The sequence below is a fragment of the Rattus norvegicus genome, chromosome 4 (assembly GCF_021556685.1).
Source record: "Rattus norvegicus strain SHRSP/BbbUtx chromosome 4, alternate assembly SHRSP_T2T, whole genome shotgun sequence".
In the NCBI taxonomy this organism is placed as follows: domain Eukaryota; kingdom Metazoa; phylum Chordata; class Mammalia; order Rodentia; family Muridae; genus Rattus; species Rattus norvegicus.
In genome coordinates this window covers 176,625,125-176,644,141 of record NC_141537.1, presented here as the reverse complement: position 1 = coordinate 176,644,141, position 19,017 = coordinate 176,625,125, and the positions used below count along the sequence as shown (strand labels likewise).

At 39.2% G+C, this 19,017-nt stretch overlaps 1 protein-coding gene and 1 long non-coding RNA gene across 5 annotated transcripts in view; one reads left to right on the top strand and one right to left on the bottom strand.

Annotated features, from left to right (window-relative positions):
- Nucleotides 1-441, bottom strand: part of Slco1b2 (solute carrier organic anion transporter family member 1B2) — a 68,547-nt gene extending 68,106 nt beyond the window's left edge. For 3 of the 4 annotated variants that reach the window (NM_031650.3, NM_001270586.1, NM_001270587.1), the window contains 1 exon segment: nt 368-407. The gene's annotated coding sequence lies outside the window, so the exon portion shown is untranslated. 4 annotated transcript variants of the gene reach the window in all.
- Nucleotides 231-19,017, top strand: part of LOC134486861 (uncharacterized) — a 53,625-nt gene continuing 34,838 nt past the window's right edge. Inside the window, exons 1-2 of the long non-coding RNA XR_015687137.1 lie at nt 231-305; nt 482-554. This is a non-coding gene — a long non-coding RNA (uncharacterized LOC134486861). The remainder of the gene's footprint in view (nt 306-481; nt 555-19,017) is intronic.

Genomic DNA, 19,017 nt, shown 5'->3' with positions numbered 1-19,017 from the left:
AGACAGAGACAAAGAGAGACAGAGACAGAGAGAGACAGAGAGAGAGGAGGAGGAAATCAATTCATCATTCTGTGTGATTGTCCATAGTGAATGTTATGGAGGCAACCCATGGTTCACTGTCCCAGACTAGAAGTTTTATTCATCTAAACAGAACTGGGAATTGATTTTCAAACCCTGTTAAAAATTATCTATTACTTGCTGTAATTTGGGACTGTGGAAACCCAGGCCACATCTGTCTCCTGAAGGGATTAGTAACAGGCTCTGAGAGCTGCACAGAAGCGCCAAGCTACACCATCTTATGCCAGGTACCATGAGCACTCCCATATATTTCCTCTGTATTGAGAAGAAACCCTGAAGAGCATCTTACCTGAGCTCAGGCTTCTAGAGCAAGCGTGGCATGTCTAACCTGTACCTGCTTGGGAAGTCCCACTTTAAAGCCTCTCAGCTTTTTCAGTTCAATGATGATTAACTATCTCTGCAGGTCACTGTCCTACACAAATAGCAAAGAAAAAAAAGTGAAAAAAGAAGAAAGAAAGAAGCAAACAAAGACCTAGGTAGGAATTCAATTCGCTCTAGACTCCTGTGTTTTAAAGATTGTATTTAAAACTTCCCAGAAAGTATACATTATATTTTTTATACATTATATTATACTAGTGCTGAAATAACAAGTTTCGTTTTTAGAAGTGGATTGCAGCGTTCATCCAAATGTGTTTGTTCACATGTTAGTTTCTCTGAGAATATGAATACAACACATTATCCAAAGCACTTGATTCTTTTCCCAATGGAAAAACACACAATGTAATTTTGAAAAAGAATCCAAGTTTTTTCATGCTCAAAAGAAAATTGACACCATTGCTTGGTACCTGGGTAGAATTCTTAAAATATTTTATTGAATTATAAAATTGTTTCATCATAATGATCTCAAACATTAAAACATTACACAGCTGTATTAAGGAAGCCTCTCAAATAACCACTGAGTATACTTATTTTATCCTTTTGGTTAGATGTATACCTAGGTACTTATATTTTGTAGCTGTTATGAATGGAACTTTTTTCCCATGAGGATACAGTGTTAGCATGTATGAAGGCCAATGGTTTTTATATTAATTTTATACCCCGAGTCTCTACTTCAGGTGCTGATTGGTCCTAAGAGTTGGCTAGTAGACTCCAGAGAGTCCTAAATCATGCCATCTGCAAATAGAAATGATTTGACAGTTTCTGTTCTTTAATGACGTCCATTTGTCTAATTGCTCTAGCTAACGCTTTGGTAACTATATTGAATAAGAGAAGTCAGAGTAGGCCTCTTTCTCTTGTTACTGATTGCAGAAAAAACACCCCCAGTTTGTCTCTATTTAATTTAATGTTGCCCCTAGACTTTGTCTTAAGCCTTTTTTGTTCTGAGACATGCTCAATCTATTCATGATGTCTACAGAACGTTCATTCACACAGAGGTCATACTGAACTATTTTATTTTTATCCTTTTTTATTGGTAATTTTATTTATTTACATTTAAATTGTTATTCCCCTTTCCCAGTTTCTCCTCCGCAAACCCCCAATCCCAGACCTCCTTTCCCCTGCTTCTATGAGGGAGTCACCCACCTACTTCCTCCTTACTGCCCTAGCATTCTCTTATGCTGGGGCACTGAGCCTCCCCTCGCATTGATGCAGGATAAGGAAATCCTCTGCCACATATACAGCTGGAGCCATGGGTCCCTCCATGCATACTCTTTGGATGATGGTTTAGTCCTAGGGAGCTCTGGGCGTTTTGTTTGGTTGATATTGTTGTTCTTCCTATGGGGTTACAAATCCCTTCAGCTCCTCCAGTCCTCCTAACTCCTCCACTGGGGTTCCTGTGTTCAGTCTGATGGTTGACTGTGAGCATCCTCATCTGTATTGGTCAGGCTCTGGCAGAGTCTCTCAGGAAACAGCCGTACCAGACTCCTGTCAGCATGCACTTCTTGGCATTAGCAATAGTGTCTGGGTTTGGTGTCTGCAGATAGGATGAGTCCCTAAGTGGGAGTCTCTGGATGGCCTTCCCTGCAGTCTCTGCTCCACTCTTTGTCCCTGCATTTCCTTTAGACAGGAACAATTCTGGATTAATGTTTCTGAGGCAGGTAAGTGGCCTCATTCCTCAACCAGCCACCATGCCTAACCTCTAGATATGATCTCTACAGGTCCTCTCACCCCCTTTGTTGGGTATTTCAGTGCATGCCGTCTTTGTTGGATCCTAGGAGCTTCTAAATTATTTGTTATATATTACAGTTATTGTTTACATATGTTTATCCAATTAAGGTCATAAGGTATGATCTTAACAAGTGACTGAATTCAGTTTGCAGGTATTCTGTAGAGAATTTTTGCATGTCTGTTCATCAAAGGACTTGATCTTTGTTTTTCTTTTCTAAAGAGCCATTACCTGGTTTGGGCATCAGAATAATAATGGCTTCATAGGATGATTCTGTCAGTGAAAAATATTGTTGATTTTAATCCCCAGATATATAGATGGTAACTTTTCCTCCTATTTCTGTGGGCTTCCCCAACACCCAGCTGAGTGTCCCTTTAGCTGTGCTGAAGCTTTTCAGTTTTGTGAAGACGCGGTTGTCTATTGTTGACCTTAATTCTTGCGCAAATGGAATCCCACTCAGTAAATCTGCGCCCCCCCCTTTGACTGAAATGAAATAATTCTTTATTACTATGGCATTTGACTGAAGAAGTACTTTTCTTCTTCTTCCACTTGGTTTTAGACTTTGTATGTGGAGACGTGCCTGGTGTCACAGACATTATGTGAGTGTGTACAGTTCTTTTTATTATTTATTTATTTATTTATTTATTCATTCATTCATTCATTCATTTATTATTTATTCTCTTTACATCCTACTTACTGCCCCACTCCTGGTAACCCCCCCTCCCACAATTCTTTCCCTATCCCCCTCCCCTTCTCCTTTGAGCAGGTAGGGGCTCCCCACCCAGGCACTTCAAGTCTCTGCGAGGCTAGGTGCTTCCTCTCCCAGTGAGGCCAGACAAGACAGCCCAACTAGAAAAACTTATCACAGCTTTTGAGATAGCTCCCCACCCCCTGCCACTCCAGTTGTTAAGGCCCACTTAAAGACCAAGCTGCACATCTGCTACATATGTGCGGGGGGGTGGGGCTAGGTCCAGTTGTGTATGTTCTTTGGTTGGTTGTTCAGTCTCAGAGAGCCTCAAGGGTCCAGGTGAGATGACACTATCGGTCTTCCTGTGAAGTTCCCATCCCCACCAGGCCTGCCGTACTTCTTCCTGTTCTTCCGTAAATGTCCCAAGCTCCATCCACTGTTTGACTGTGGATGACTACATCTGTCTGAGTCAGCTCTCATAGGACAGCCATGTTAGACTCCAGTCTGCGACCATAACAGAGTATCATTAATTAGTGTCAGGGATTGGTGCTTGCCCTTGGGATCAGTCTCTAGTTGGGTCACTTATCGGTTGGATAATATTGTTAATATTCACTTAACAGTAAATACAATGTGTGTCTTTTCATTTGCCTGCAAAATTCATGATGTCTTTGTTTTTAATAGCTGAGTAGTATTCCACTATACACATGTATCACATTTTCTTTATCCATTCTTCAGTTGAGGGACATCTAGGTTGTTTCTAGTTTCTGGCTATTAGGAATAAATTGCACCATTGAGCAATTGTCTATGGAAGATATTGGAGCATCTTTTCGGTATATACCCAGGAGTGGAATAGCTTGCTTTTAAGGTAGAACTATTCTGAGTTTTCTGAGAAACAGACAAATTGACTTCAGAAGTAGTTTTACAATTTTGCACTTCCACTAGCAATGGAAAAGTGTCCCCTTTGCTCCACATCCTTGCCAGCATGTGCTATCTCTTGAGTTTTTGATACTAGCTATTCTGATGGCTGTAAGATAGAAGCTCAAAGTTGTTTTGATTTGCATTTCTGTGATGATAAGGACTCTGAAAATTTCTCTAAATGCTTTTTAGCCATTTGAGATTCCTCTGGTGAGAATTCTCTGTTTAGCTCTGTACCCTATTTTTTAATTGAGTTATTTAGATTGCTGGTATCTGCCTTTTTGGGTGTTTTATAAATTTTGGATATTAGCCCTTTGTCAGATGGAGGGTTGGTGAAGATCCTCTACCAATCTTCTAGGTGCTGTGATGGTTTGTAAATGCTCAGCCCAGGGAGTGCCACTACTAGAAAGTGTTGTCCTATTGGACTAAGTGTGTCACTATAGGTATGGGTTTTTAAACCCTCATCCTAGCTGCCTGGAAGACTTCAGAAAAAGAGGCAGAATTCTCAGCTCCTTTTGCACCATGTCTGTGTGGACACTGCCATACTCCTACCTTGATGATAATGAACTGAACCTCTGAACCTGTAAGCCAGCCCCAATGAAATGTTGTCCTTATAAGAATTACTTTGGTCATAGTGTCTCTTCACAGAAGTAAAACCTTAGCTAAGACAGGTACCATTTGTTTGCTTCCCTTGTTTTTGCTGGTATGAAATTATTTATTTCCTGTGTTTCCTTGGAAGGAGTTATATTCCTTGTGTTGAAGTTTTTCTTGTAGTATTTTCTGCTGAGCTGGATTTGTGGATAGATACTCTTTGAATTTGGATTTGTCTTGAACTATCTTTCCTCCATCACTGATGACTGAGAGTTATGCTGGGAGGAGTGGTCTAGGTTGGTCTCTCTGGGGTATTTTAGAGGTTGTCACATAAATGTCCAGGCTCTTTTAGTCGTTAGAGTCTCTGAGGAGAAGTTGGGTCTAATTCTAATAGGTTTGCCTTTAGATGTTACCAGTCCTTTTTCCTTTGCTGTTTTTACTATTCTTTTTTTCTGTTGTATAGATTTTGTGTTTTGATTATTATGTGGTGAGAGGATTTTCTTTTCTGATCCAGTCTAATTGGTGTTCTCTAAGCTTTTTGTATGTTTATAGGCGTCTGTTCTTTAAGTTGGGACACTTCTATGATTCTGTTAAAAATATTTTCTGCTTATATTCAGCAGAGGACTGCCTGGTCTGGCCACAATGAGAGAAAATACACTTAACCCTTGAGATACTTGAAGCCACAGGGAATGGGGAGGTCTAGCAAGGTGTTGAGGAGTGTGGACAGTAGAAACAGCCTCTTGGAGATGGGGGACAAGGAATGGTATGAGGAACTGCTGGAGGGTGGACCAGGAGGGGCATAATGACTGGACTGTAAAAAAAATTAAAGCTGGACCCATGGGTCTGTACATGTGTAGTCTTTGGATGGTGGCTTAGTCCCTGGGAGCTTTGGTTGGTTGGTATTTTTCTTATGGGGTTGCAAACTCCTTCAGCTCCTTCAATTCTTTCTCTTACTCTTCCACTGGGGACCCTGTTCTCAGTTCAATGGTTGGCTGTGAGCATCCACCTCTGTATTTGTCAGGCTCTGGCTGAGCCTCTCAGGAGAAAACTATATCAGACTCCCATCAGCATGTACTTCTTGGCATCAGCAATATTGTCTGGGTTTGGTGGCTGTATATGGGCTGGATCCCCAGATGAAGCAGTCTCTGAAAGGCTTTCCCTCCAGTCCCTGCTCTAACTTTGTCTCCCTACTTCCTCCTGTGAATATTTTTGTTCCCCCTTCTAAGAAAGATATTCTTATTATTCCTAGGTTAGGTCTTTTCACGATATCCCAGATTTCCTGGATGTTTTGTGTCAGGAAATTTTTAAATTTAACGTTTTCTTCGACTGAGGTATCAGTTTCAAAAACTGTATCTTCTATGTCTGAGATTCTCTCTGCCGTCTCCTGTTTTCTTTTGATGATGCGTGCATCTGCTACTCCTTGTTTCTTCCCTTGGTTTTCCATCTCCAGGATTCCACCAGTTTTGTGTTTTCTTTATTGCTTCTATGTGCAGTTTCTTGTCATTAACAGCTTTATTTATTCCCTTCCCCTGTTTAGTGGTATTTTCCTGTATATCTTTAAGGAATTTATTTTTTTTTCTTTTTTTTTTTTTTTTTTCGGAGCTGGGGACCAAACCCAGGGCCTTGTGCTTGCTAGGCAAGCGCTCTACCACTGAGCTAAATCCCCAACCCCAAAGGAATTTATTAATTTCTCTTTAAACACCTCTTTTATAAGCCTTTGTTTGCTGTCAATTGTAGGTTTTGCTTTGCTGTGATCATAATGAATGCAGGGTATTATTTCAATGTCATAGAATGTACAAAGACTAATTTTGAGAACATGGATATGGGTTATTTTTAATTTTTTTTCATTCGATGCTGAATAGAATGTATGTTCATTGGTATTTCAGTGGAATATTTCGTCAATATATATTAAATCCATTTGATGTATAGTGTCAACTAATTTCTGATGTTTTTTTCATTTATTTTTACTCAGATGACCAGTGTATTGGAGAAAGTGGGATATTGAAACCACGTACTCCTAACTCATGTTAATCGGTGTCTTTAAATTAAGTAGTAGACTTTTTTCTTCTTCTTATGAAACTGGCCACCCTAGAGTTTGGTGCAAACATGCTAAGAACACCAGTGACTTCTTGTTTAATTGTTCCTTTGATTAGAATGAAGTGTTCTGATTTATCACTTTTTATTGGTTTTAGTATATAGTCTATTTTGTCAGATATTAGGCCACCAAACCCTGCTTGCTTCCTGTTCCACAGTTGATTGGAGATCTTTTGCTCAAACTTTTTCTCTAAGGTGCTGTCTGTCTTTAAAGCTGTATTTTTCAAGCCAGCAAATGAGTTTTGTCCTTTGGTCCTTTCACTCAGTCTGAGATACCATTGGTATTTAAGTTATTATCAAAATGTCTCTGTTGATTATGACCATCATGTTTTTTACTTTTGGGTGTTAATGTTTGTGTTCTCCGTAGTACTTTTTGTTTTAATAATTATGGTTTCCTATGTCTTTTCATAGTATGTGTCTTGGTTGATTTTATGTCATGTTATATTCTTTGTGTTTTAAGATCATACTTTGTACATCTGCTAGAATGAGGTCATCTTTAGGTTTGACTTTCCTTTCTTCTGACTCAAGTTGGTTTTTCTGTTTCTAGTGAATATTCCTAGAGGAATGTTGGCATGGAGTTAAGCTATATGATTTGGTAAAGGTTGGTAATAATTATCAAATTCTGGAGAGGTCTAGTCTTGTTTAAGTGGCAACAGAACTACGGTTAGGACTACATGCTGCTCTCTAAGTCAACCTGATGGAATTAAAAAAAAAAAAACCTAGCCAACATTTAGATTATGTGAATCTTCTGCAGGCAGTAGGCCAAATGCCAGACCCCCTGGCTGAAGTCTGTGTATTATCTAGAACTGGGTTGAGAACAACAGGCCCAACCTTTGCCTCCTGGGACAAATATATTGATGTGTGTATAGACTCTCCACCCTGTAATGAGCTGCTAGGGCCGCAGAAGTCAAAGCACCATGTCATCCTGACCTTTGATACTGATTGAGCTAAAGTTCCAGTTTCTTAGTTTTTTTGCAGATACTGGGGATGGAAGCTGTGTTGCCTGCAGTAACTCTGGCTTCACGAGAGCCAGAGGACTGCTCTTATCGTACTTGCTTCCCACCCTTAACTGAGGACCTCTAGTCTGAATCTAGAAACCTGGTCTCCTGATGTTCTCTTCATGTATAATTTTAAAGTTCTCTCTAATTCCAAGCATCGTCTTAAAGACGACATTGATTTGATCCATCAAATTCTTACATCAAAATCAGGAAAAAAAATCACTCACTTGTAAGACTTTTGTTTTTTAGTAAGGATGAAATTGGTGGTTTGGTTAACTCAATAACATAAACACTTTCCTCTTTCTCAAATAACTCAAGTCTGAGTTTCTGTTTTAAGGTAATTGATAATAGTAAGATCTTCTGTTCTCCTTTCAGTCTCTCTGTCTCTGTCTCTCTGTCTCTGTCTCTGTCTCTCTCTCCCTCTGTGTTTGTGTGTGTATGTGTGTGTGTGTGTGTGTATGTGTGTGTGTGTGTGTGTGTGTGTACATATGCATATTGTTGCCTTGGATCATTCATGCATGACACTTGATAAACTGTAATAACATATTTGATCTTTATTTCTCAATCACTTAACATATTTCTGGTATTCCTTGTGAAGTTTTCAAAGCATATGAATCATAGGAGGAAGTAAACCATAGAGAAGTATTAGGAAACATATGAAGAGATTAGGAAAGAAATAAAACTGACTCTAAATACTTCTCTCTGAGTCCAGAACTTCTGTTATCTTTTCTAAAAAATGGTCCATGCAGGGGACACAGATCCAACAGAACACAGGGCAGGCTTTATTTGTCCTAGACAAGGTCCTGCTCTATATTCCAGTAGTTGTTCGGATGTTCGGATTCAGTATAAGTAGATTAAATTCATTATGATATTCCTAAACAACTGTTTCATTCAGGACATACAAACTTGCTCTGTACAAAATAGGTGAACAGAATGAAGGTTAAATGAGGAATACTCTCCAACCCAGGCTGAAAGTTGTCTGTGATAAAATCAAAGAATGTTTTCTGAGGCCAAAGAGCATTTTCCTCTGCTCCTCTCTCCTTACATCTTTAAGTCACCAGATTGTTCTTTCAGAAAATAGCAAAGGTCAAAGGAGAACAATTGCACAAGTCCTTTCAAGATCAACATCATGTGAATAGATACAGATCAAAAGAGTTGCAAAAACTTCCCTTAAACTTTAACAATATTTATTTCAGACCTGCCCATCAGGAGTGATGAAATACCATAGACTTTGAAATTTGATAATAGACAATCAGAGAAGTGCTTTCTGAGGAAGAACCCCAATATCCCAAGACATAATCTCAAGAATTGATAAACGGATTATAGGAAATTAAAGAGCCTCTGCACTGCAATAGAAACAATCAAAATGCAAACACTGCTTACAGAATGGGGAACATTCTTTTTTCATTATGCCTTGACCAAGGGATTATTTCTATTCTCTTTCTCATTGGGAAAAATCTTTGAAGGTTTATTTATAACTGTTGACTTGTTCTTCTTTTCTCATGTTTTCTCTTGACTATAATCTAATCCTGTTTTATTCACCACAACTACCCTGGCCTAGACCATGTTTTTGAAATGTCTGGTGTGGTTTCCCTCTCCTGATGTAAAATGTTGCCTATGTCTTAAGAGTTTAATCATCATTCCTACTGAAGAGATTTTCCAAGACCATTTCCCATAATTTTCCTTCTATTTCACTGCCTATGTCTTTTACATGGTGTAATGGTTAGTCCTGGTTGTCAACTTGACCACATTTGGAATGAACTACAATCCCAAAATGGAGGGCACACCTGTGATCCACATCTTGAGGCTGGAATATACAAGATTCTGACTCGGATCTTGTCGTGGAAGACTTGAGGCATAGTGGCCATGAAATGCTCAGACCCAGGCAAGGTATTACACACCTTAATCCCAGAAGACTGAGGCAAGCCATCCACTGAGTTCAAGGCCAACATGGGGCAAAGTAATTTCCAAACCCAGTCCTGGTAGTATACACCTTTGTTCTGGGCCACACTTACTGCTGGAGGCCTACATAAGGGCATTGGAAGAAGGAAGACCGGTGCTTCTTCACCGGCTTGTACTTATTTGCCAGCACATCTGTTGGAACCTACCTCTTCAGGCCTCCAGCTTAAACAGAAAACCAGCTGAAATGACTAGCCTTGTGGGACTGAACAGCTACTAGATTCTTGGACTTCCCATTCACAGCTGCCCGTCGTTGGGTTAGTTGGACTGCAGACTGTAAGTCATTACAATAAATTCCCCTAATATGTAGAGGCAGTCTATAAGTTCTGTGACTCTAGAGAACCGTGACTAATATGCACGGCCTTTTCTATCTTCAACATCTTAACTGAAATTTAAAAACTAAACATTTGGTGGATGCACTTATTTTCATGCCTCAAAATGCTATCTGTGTTAATTTAAAATGTTAACAGCTCATTCAGATTTTCTCCCAAATACTGCACTTAGCTATTTTGTCTAGTGCCCTCTTTTGTGTTTAGTTAATAAGCATTCACATTTAGCCCTTTTGTATACTGCTCTCCTTGTCTTCTACTCGAAACTTCTCCATATACAGCAATTTTCATTGCATTGAACTGTCATTTAGTTCGGACATTTAGAAAAGCATGCAACATTTTGTGATTTTGTAATAAAGATGACTCATTAACTCACATGAACATCCAAAATTGTTCAGAACCTTTTCCTCATTCATTCCACATCTACAACACTGGACTCTCATTAGGGAACTACTCTCCATCTAATATTGCAAATTGCTTACTTATCACCCATTGCACCTTTTCTCCATCCTCAGGTCCTTACTGTATCTCAGCAGAATAGCCATAGTCATCACTGTTGCCAGGATACTATGCTGAGCAGGCCATATCCAGATATATGTAAACATGCCTAGGTTACCTGATGTGGTTGCTAGGAATTAAACCAGGCTAGTCAGAAGGGCCACAGCAAGGCTGAGATGTGACAACATTTTACTGAGAGCAATGATTTATTAGTTTTATGATTTGAATTTATTTGTAAACTTGTAACAAATGTTTTAGCACGTATTCTGAAAGATGTGTAAGTACTGAGGACAAAAAGAAGAGAACATTTCTCTCCTCATAGCCTCTTTCTTAGCTTTATTCTCCTTATCCCTGTCTTCTTAATCCCAATCTGGAGTTTCCTCAGAAAATAGGAAATAGATCTACCTGAGCACCCAGCTATACCATTCTTGGGCATATACCCAAAAGGTGTTCCACCACAGGGACATGAACTCCACCGTGTCCATAGCGGTTTTATTTGTGATAGCCAGAAGATGGAAACAACCCAGATGTCCCTCAAGCAAGAATGAATACAGAAAATTGGTTCATTCATAAAATGGAATACTATTTAGCTATTAAAAATGAGGGCATCATAAGTTTTGCAGGCAAATGGGTGGAACTAGAAAATACCATAGGAAACTTTTTTACAACTTAAAATTAGACTCTAGAATTGCTTTGCCAACTGTCCCTTTTTCTTCCTGCTTCTTCAACTTGCAGGCTCAAAGTTAAAGCTGAGCAATTCCTTCAGAGATAGAACAAAGGCTATTTTACCTAAACTCCTGCTAGTTGGGACAAACTGCTAAACAATTTCTTACCTCAGAGGAGCTCAGAATGTAGGTGAGCTACTGAAGCAAAGCGACTTAGGATTGAGATAGGAAAACATTTTATTATTTTATTACAGCAACCCTAAATTTCTTATAAGACACCAATGCTCTTCTCCCTCGAGAAGAACCAAGAACAAGAAAAGAGATGATCCGGGGCTGGCCCCCAGCAGTAAGGGGTAGAGGGAAGAAGAAAAGTATGGTTGGGATGTATTGTATGAGAGAAGAATCTTATTTTCTGTGGGTTAATGTCTATATGTAGGTGAAGGCAGGCACAAGATAAGGCGAGGTCTGTGACTAGGCACTGAAAAAAGAAAGCAGGTGCAGAGTTTTTGAGAAATGAGAGAGGTAGGAGGAGAAAGAAGGACTAAGTTGAAGGAGGAGAAGGATGACCCAGATCTGTGTGGCTTTAAATAGCCCTAGGTAGTTATAAGGGATGGATTATTAGAGGACAATTTGTCTTATCTAGGTAGGCAGTTTATAGCAATATCAATTGACTCTGAGTTTATTGTGTGGACATTTTGTGGGGTCAGAATTTATTCATATAAACCTTATTGATAAATTACAAGCTTCTAGAGGTTTGATTTTGCTAGGTTACTGGGAATTGTGACTGAGCAGAGTCAGCAGCAAGACAGCCATGAGATAGGTTCTTTACATGGGGCTGGCATTGCACAGACCTGCCATGGGAACTAGAAGGGTCATTAATGCCAGGGCTAGCCAAGGCGGGGAGATCACTGCAGGGCCTAGAGAGTAGCTGGCTGTGGTGTGGGATAGAAACTGGGAACTTAGCAGGTGGAGATGTTTGGAGAGCTCTGGGCCGGACAGTCTGTCCAGTTTGGCTGAAATGAGAACAACCTGCTGAGGCTACGTGGCCCGACAGTGCTGGTGATAGTGTGAGATGGTGTTCCTTTTTTGATATTTACTGCAACAAATTTCCATTAAAAAATATAAAGAATCTTAACATGAGAGGAACCTGTCCCACCCCTTGCATAGATATCTCTCCTTTCCCTTTCCTTCTGGGACATCAGCACCACAATTGGAAACCTGTGCCACAGGTAGCCTTACTCTCATTCGGAAACCCCAATTCTGATGTCTAAGAATGAGAAGAAAGCTTTTCACTTGTTCCACAGATGGCCTCATGCCCTCCTCCCATCTGAGGACATGGACAATCCCTTTCCTTGTTACACAGGCAGTTCTCACCTTCCTTTCTCTCTGAGATCCTAATATCACCACCTGAAGACCTGGATCCAGAACCTGTGCATGGGTGGGACTCATCTCTACTTTCTCTGGCACTATAAAATTGATTTTTAAAGAACACTGGGCAGAGCCTGCCTGTTCTACAGAGTGCTCAGAAGCAATGTAAGATTCAGGGCCTTAGGGGGAGGGGTTAGCGGGGTGTTGGTCCAGAAACCGGGAAGGGGAATAACAATCAAAATGTAAATAAGAAATATTCAAGTTAATAAAGATAAAAAAGAGATTCAGGGCCTTTTTCTAACTAAGCAAAGCTAATATCTTCATTCCCATTCATGAAGCAGCACTGTGTTCCCAAGAATGAACTTTGAGTATTCAATTCACTGAAAACTTTCCAAAGCAGGAAATAGCAAATAGAGGTCAAAACAACCATTCAACAAAGTGAGATACCCCAGTGATCTAACTCTAGATGCCAAAGTCCTATCAGAACAACACAAACTATATAAAAAAGACAAGACAACATGTCTTCTACAAGAATTATTAACCCCATAATAATGCTTTCCAATATGATCAACTCGAATGCCACTCAAGGCTGTGGGTTCAAAGGAATGATTGAATGTTCAGGGAAATCAAAGAAGCCATAATGAAAATCAAGAAAATGTAAACAGGGATTGAAGACATGCATGGCTTAGTGCTTAAGAGTGTGTACCACTCTTGCAGAGAACTTAAGTTCTCTCCCTAGCACCCACAGTGGACAGCTCACAACTGCCTATAACCACAATTCCAGAGAGATCCAGTTCCTCTCACTTCCACAGACACACAACACAGACACACACAGAGACGAACACAGTGCAAATGATTCAAAATAATGAAAAATACATAAGCCCCATAAAAAGCTGAATGAAATAAAACAATTCAAGAAATGAAAATAAAATTCAATGAAGATCCAGAAATACTGAAGAAAATATAAACCAAAATAATACTTGAAAAACCACAAAGTCTAACAAAAAGATCAGTGGAAAGTCTCTCCAACACGATGGATCAAGTGGAAGACAGGATTCCAGGGGCTCGAGGAAGACTATAAGAATTGGAACTCCCAAAAGTTCCACCAGAGAACTACTAAAGTTGATAAACAACTTCAGCAAAGTGGCTGGGTATAAAATTAACTTAAATAAATCAGTAGCCTTCCTCTACACAAAAGAGAAACAAGACGAGAAAGAAATTAGGGAAACGACACACTTCATAATAGACCCAAATAATATAAAGTACCTCGGTGTGACTTTAACCAAGCAAGTAAAAGATCTATACAATAAGAACTTCAAGACTCTGAAGAAAGAAATTGAAGAAGACCTCAGAAGATGGGAAGATCTCCCATGCTCATGGATTGGCAGGATTAATATAGTAAAAATGGCCATTTTACCAAAAGCTATCTACAGATTCAATGCAATCCCCATCAAAATACCAATCCAATTCTTCAAAGAGTTAGACAGAACAATTTGCAAATTCACCTGGAATAATAAAAAACCCAGGATAGCTAAAACTATCCTCAACAATAAAGGGACTTCAGGGGGAATCACTATCCCTGAACTCAAGCAGTATTACAGAGCAATAGTAATAAAAACTGCATGGTATTGGTACAGAGACAGACAGATAGACCAATGGAACAGAATTGAAGACCCAGAAATGAACCCACACACTATGGGCACTTGATTTTTGACAAGGGAGCCAAAACTATCCAATGGAAAAAAGATAGCATTTTCAGCAAATGGTGCTGGTTCAACTGGAGGTCAACATGTAGAAGAATGCAGATCGATTCATGCTTATCACCCTGTACAAAGCTTAAGTCCAAGTGGATCAAGGACTTCCACATCAAACCAGATACACTCAAACTAATAGAAGAAAAACTAGGGCAGCATCTCGAACACATGGACACTGGAAAAAATTTCCTGAACAAAACACCAATGGCTTATGCTCTAAGATCAAGAATCGACAAATGGGATCTCATAAAACTGCAAAGCTTCTGTAAGGCGAAGGACACTGTGGTTAGGACAAAACGACAACCAACAGATTGGGAAAAGATCTTTACCAACCCTACAACAGATAGAGGCCTTATATCCAAAATATACAAAGAACTCAAGAAGTTAGACCGCAGGGAGACAAATAACCCTATTAAAAAATGGGGTTCAGGTTGGGGATTTAGCTCAGTGGTAGAGCGCTTGCCTAGCAAGCACAAGGCCCTGGGTCCGGTCCCCAGCTCTGAAAAAAAGAAAAAAAAAGACTTTAAAAAAATGGGGTTCAGAGCTAAACAAAGAATTCACAGCTGAGGAATGCCGAATGGCTGAGAAACACCTAAAGAAATGTTCAACATCTTTAGTCATAAGGGAAATGCAAATCAAAACAACCCTGAGATTTCACCTCACACCAGGGAGAATGGCTAACATCAAAAACTCAGATGACAGCAGATGCTGGCGAGGATGTGGAGAAAGAGGAACACTCCTCCATTGTTGGTGGGATTGCAGACTGGTACAACCATTCTGGAAATCAGTCTGGAGGTTCCTCAGAAAATTGGACATTGAACTGCCTGAGGATCCAGCTATACCTCTCTTGGGCATATACCCAAAAGATGCCCCAACATATAAAAAAGACACGTGCTCCACTATGTTCATAGCAGCCTTGTTTATAATAGCCAGAAGCTGGAAAGAACCCAGATGCCCTTCAACAGAGGAATGGATACAGAAAATGTGGTACATCTACACAATGGAATATTACTCAGCTATCAAAAACAACGGCTTTATGAAATTCGTAGGCAAATGGTTAGAACTGGAAAATATCATCCTGAGTGAGGTAACCCAATCACAGAAAAGCACACATGGCATGCACTCATTGATAAGTGGCTATTAGCCCAAATGCTTGAATTACCCTAGATGCCTAGAACAAATGAAACTCAAGACGGATGATCAAAATGTGAATGCTTCACTCCTTCTTTAAAAGGGGAACAAGAATACCCTTGGCAGGGAAGAGAGAGGCAAAGATTAAAACAGAGACTGAAGGAACACCCATTCAGAGCCTGCCCCACATGTGGCCCATACATATACAGCCACCCAATTAGACAAGATGGATGAAGCAAAGAAGTGCAGACCGACAGGAGCCGGATGTAGATCGCTCCTGAGAGACACAGCCAGAATACAGCAAATACAGAGGCGAATGCCAGCAGCAAACCACTGAACTGAGAATAGGACCCCCGTTGAAGGAATCAGAGAAAGAACTGGAAGAGCTTGAAGGGGCTCGAGACCCCAAAAGTACAACAATGCCAAGCAACCAGAGCTTCCAGGGACTAAGCCACTACCTAAATACTATACATGGACTGACCCTGGACTCTGACCTCATAGGTAGCAATGAATATCCTAGTAAGAGCACCAGTGGGAGGGGAAGCCCTTGGTCCTGCTAAGACTGAACCCCCCCCCCCGTAAACGTGATTGTTGAGGGAGGGCAGCAATGTGGGGAGGATGGGGAGGGGAACACCCATAAAGAAGGGGAGGGGGAGGGGTTAGGGGGATGTTGGCCCAGAACCGGGAAAGGGAATAACACTCAAAATGTAAATAAGAAATACTCAAATTAATAAAAAAAATTTTAAAAAAAGAATTGGATCACTCAATTAAACAAAATGGCGGATTTTTTAAAACTCATGAGTGGAACCTAAAATATCTCTGAGAGCCCATGGGAAGACAAAAAAAAAAAAAGAGCTAGGAATTATAAGCATTTTTTATAAGATGGAGAAGAATTCCAGGTCAAAAGCATAGAAAATACCTTTAATAAAGCTGTAAAAAAATTTCCCAAACCTAGGGAAATAGACGTAAGTACATGAGGCTTACAGGGCACCAAATACAGAAGGACAGAATTATCCTTGTCATGAAATACTCAAAATACTAAATGTACAGAACAAAGAATTGTGGCTGAAAGCAGTAAGAGATAAAGGGCACATAAAGGCACAATAGCAGCTGAATTTTCAATGGAGACCTTAAAAGCAGAAGGACTTGAACAAATGTAATTCAAGTTCTGAAAGACCAAGATGCAAACCCAGCCAGTGGATAAACGAAGAAGGACAAAGAAAATAAACAACCCAAAATAAATATAACAGGAATAGATGGATATTTCCCTGTATTCATGAATTTAAATATTAATGCTATCAATTCCTCAATCAAAAGACAGGCTGGGGATATGACAATAGAATCCAGTGCTTATTCAGAATCTCTGAGTCATTTCTGAAAACCCATTCTATAAGCTCACAACTACCTGCAAGTCTAGATTTATAGATTTATAGAGTACAAGACCTATGGCCTTCAAACAGCCAGCATACACAGGCACACATACCGACACACACACAGACACAGACACACACACACACACACACACACACACACACACACACACACACATGCATACACGCTCACACATATACACATCATTTTTTAAACATAGTTTTAACACACTGAATTAGAAAACAGGATTCATTGTTTTGCTGCTTATAAGAAACTCACCTCATCAAATAAAGATCAAAATATTAACAGTTTTATTATATTAATAGAATTAAATATTAACAGCAAAGATTTTTCCAAACAAGTGGAACAAAAAAAGAACCAGATGTTTCTCTTAATATCTGAGAAAAGAAATTCAAACAAAGCTAATCAGATAAAAAGGAGGTAGGAACTTCATTCTAATAAAGGGAATGGCCCATAGAGGATAGAGCAATTCTAAACACACTTTAGGCATGCCTGATTTTACAAAACAAACACTACTAGAAATAAAACCATAAATTAGTCCCAACACAACAATAATGGACAGCCTCCGTGCCTCACTTTCATCAATGATCAGGGCATTTAGTGAAAGTGAGCAGAAAACACTGGTTAATCATCATCATTAATCAAATTGTCCAGTAAGACATCTACAGAATTTTTCATTCAAATACTAATTAAGAAGATACATGCTCTCTTTCAGAAGTCCATGGAGAATCCCCAAGATAAACTATGTGTTGGAATACAGAGTGAGTCTCAAAAAAAGATAGAAAAAATAAAACAACTCATTATTTTGTAACTTACTGCAATGGGATAAGGCTAGATATTAACTGCATTAAAAAACACAAAAATATGCAGTCAATGGGATTGAACAGCTATCAAATGGATCATTGAAATAAAACTCCAAAAGGAAACATTCCTGAATTGAATAAGAGTGAAGCAACACTGTAAAATCTATTGGCTACAAGCAAGGCATGACTAAGAGGAAAGTTAAAGTATGAGACACCTACATCAAAAAACGAGAATCCAAATGAATAACTCAAGGACATTATATAAGGTCTTGGTAAATAAGAACAAAACAAATTCCAAACATAGTAGACAAGGAGAAACAGTCACAACCAGGATAGAAATTAGTGAAATAGGAATGAAAAAAAAATCAATGGAATGTGGCATTGGTTCTTTGAAAAAATAAACAAGCTTGATAATCCTTTAGCCAAATTTTAAAAAAGAAGAGAGAAGACTGAAATGAAACATGAAAATAGGAAAATTAAAACAGAAACTCATGAAATTCAGAAAATCAGAAGGAAATGTCTTTAAAATAAGTATTTGACTAATTTGAAAATATCTGCTAGAAATGGACACGTTTTCAGAAGCATATGTATTGAGGTTCATTCATATGTGTTGAGGTCTGTTGTAATGCTAAGTTTAGGCCCCCAAGACTCGGAGTCTGCTCATAGACCAAGTGACCCTAGCACCAAGGTATTTCTAATCGGTAAATAAAGGTACCAACAGCCATTCACTCAAGAGAAGAGATATAGAAAGGGTTTAGATTATTCCAGCTTGGAGATTGGAGAAGAACCACAAGGAGAAGAAGGTAGAGGAGGAAAGAAAAGCCACAGTGGTTTAGATGAGTCATAAAAATGTATCCCTGAGGGCTGGCCAATTGAAGTTAGGAACAGCCCAAATAAAACACAATAAGTAATAAATTATAGTCTCAGGCTATCAACAGAAAAATATATTCTAATAGTATAGAGGATAAATATCTGCCCACCACTAGTATTGTTTAAGGATTATCTCAAATATAAAACTTGTGCATGGGGGTTGGAGATTTAGCTCAGCAGTAGAGCACTTGCCTAGCAAGCACAAGGCCCTGGGTTCGGTCCCCAGCTCCAAAAAATAAAAAAAAAGAAAAAAAGAAAAGAAAAAAACTTATGTATGTTTTTTATCCAGAAACTAAATGGTCAAAGACAGGATCTCAGATTGGGATTTAAATTTTCAACAACACATATGGCCTATCAAAATAAAACCAAGATGTCATAAATAGTTCAAACTAATCTGATATCACAATGATTTTGAAACAATTATAAAATTTCTTTCAACTAATAAAACCAAGGATCAAACAGATTCACTGTAGAATTCTCTCAGGCCTGTGTGTGTCCTGGGAGTGGGGTAGCTGCGCCCTGGTGGATATCCCTAGGCTTACAGTTCATACTGTGCATTGGGGCACTGAAGCATGAATATGATCATATTGCTTTGAAGAAAAAATGTTCTTAGAAAAACAAGGAAGAGGCTGTGATTGTGCTAGGCTTTTGGCTAAGAGAATGAAGAAAACCAAAGAAAAATGCCAAGAGCAGATTGCCAAGAGACATAGGTTGATTTAATAAGAGCTTTTACTTCGGAGTCCAAAAGAAGCCTTTCAGAGTAACATACAGAACGTAAAT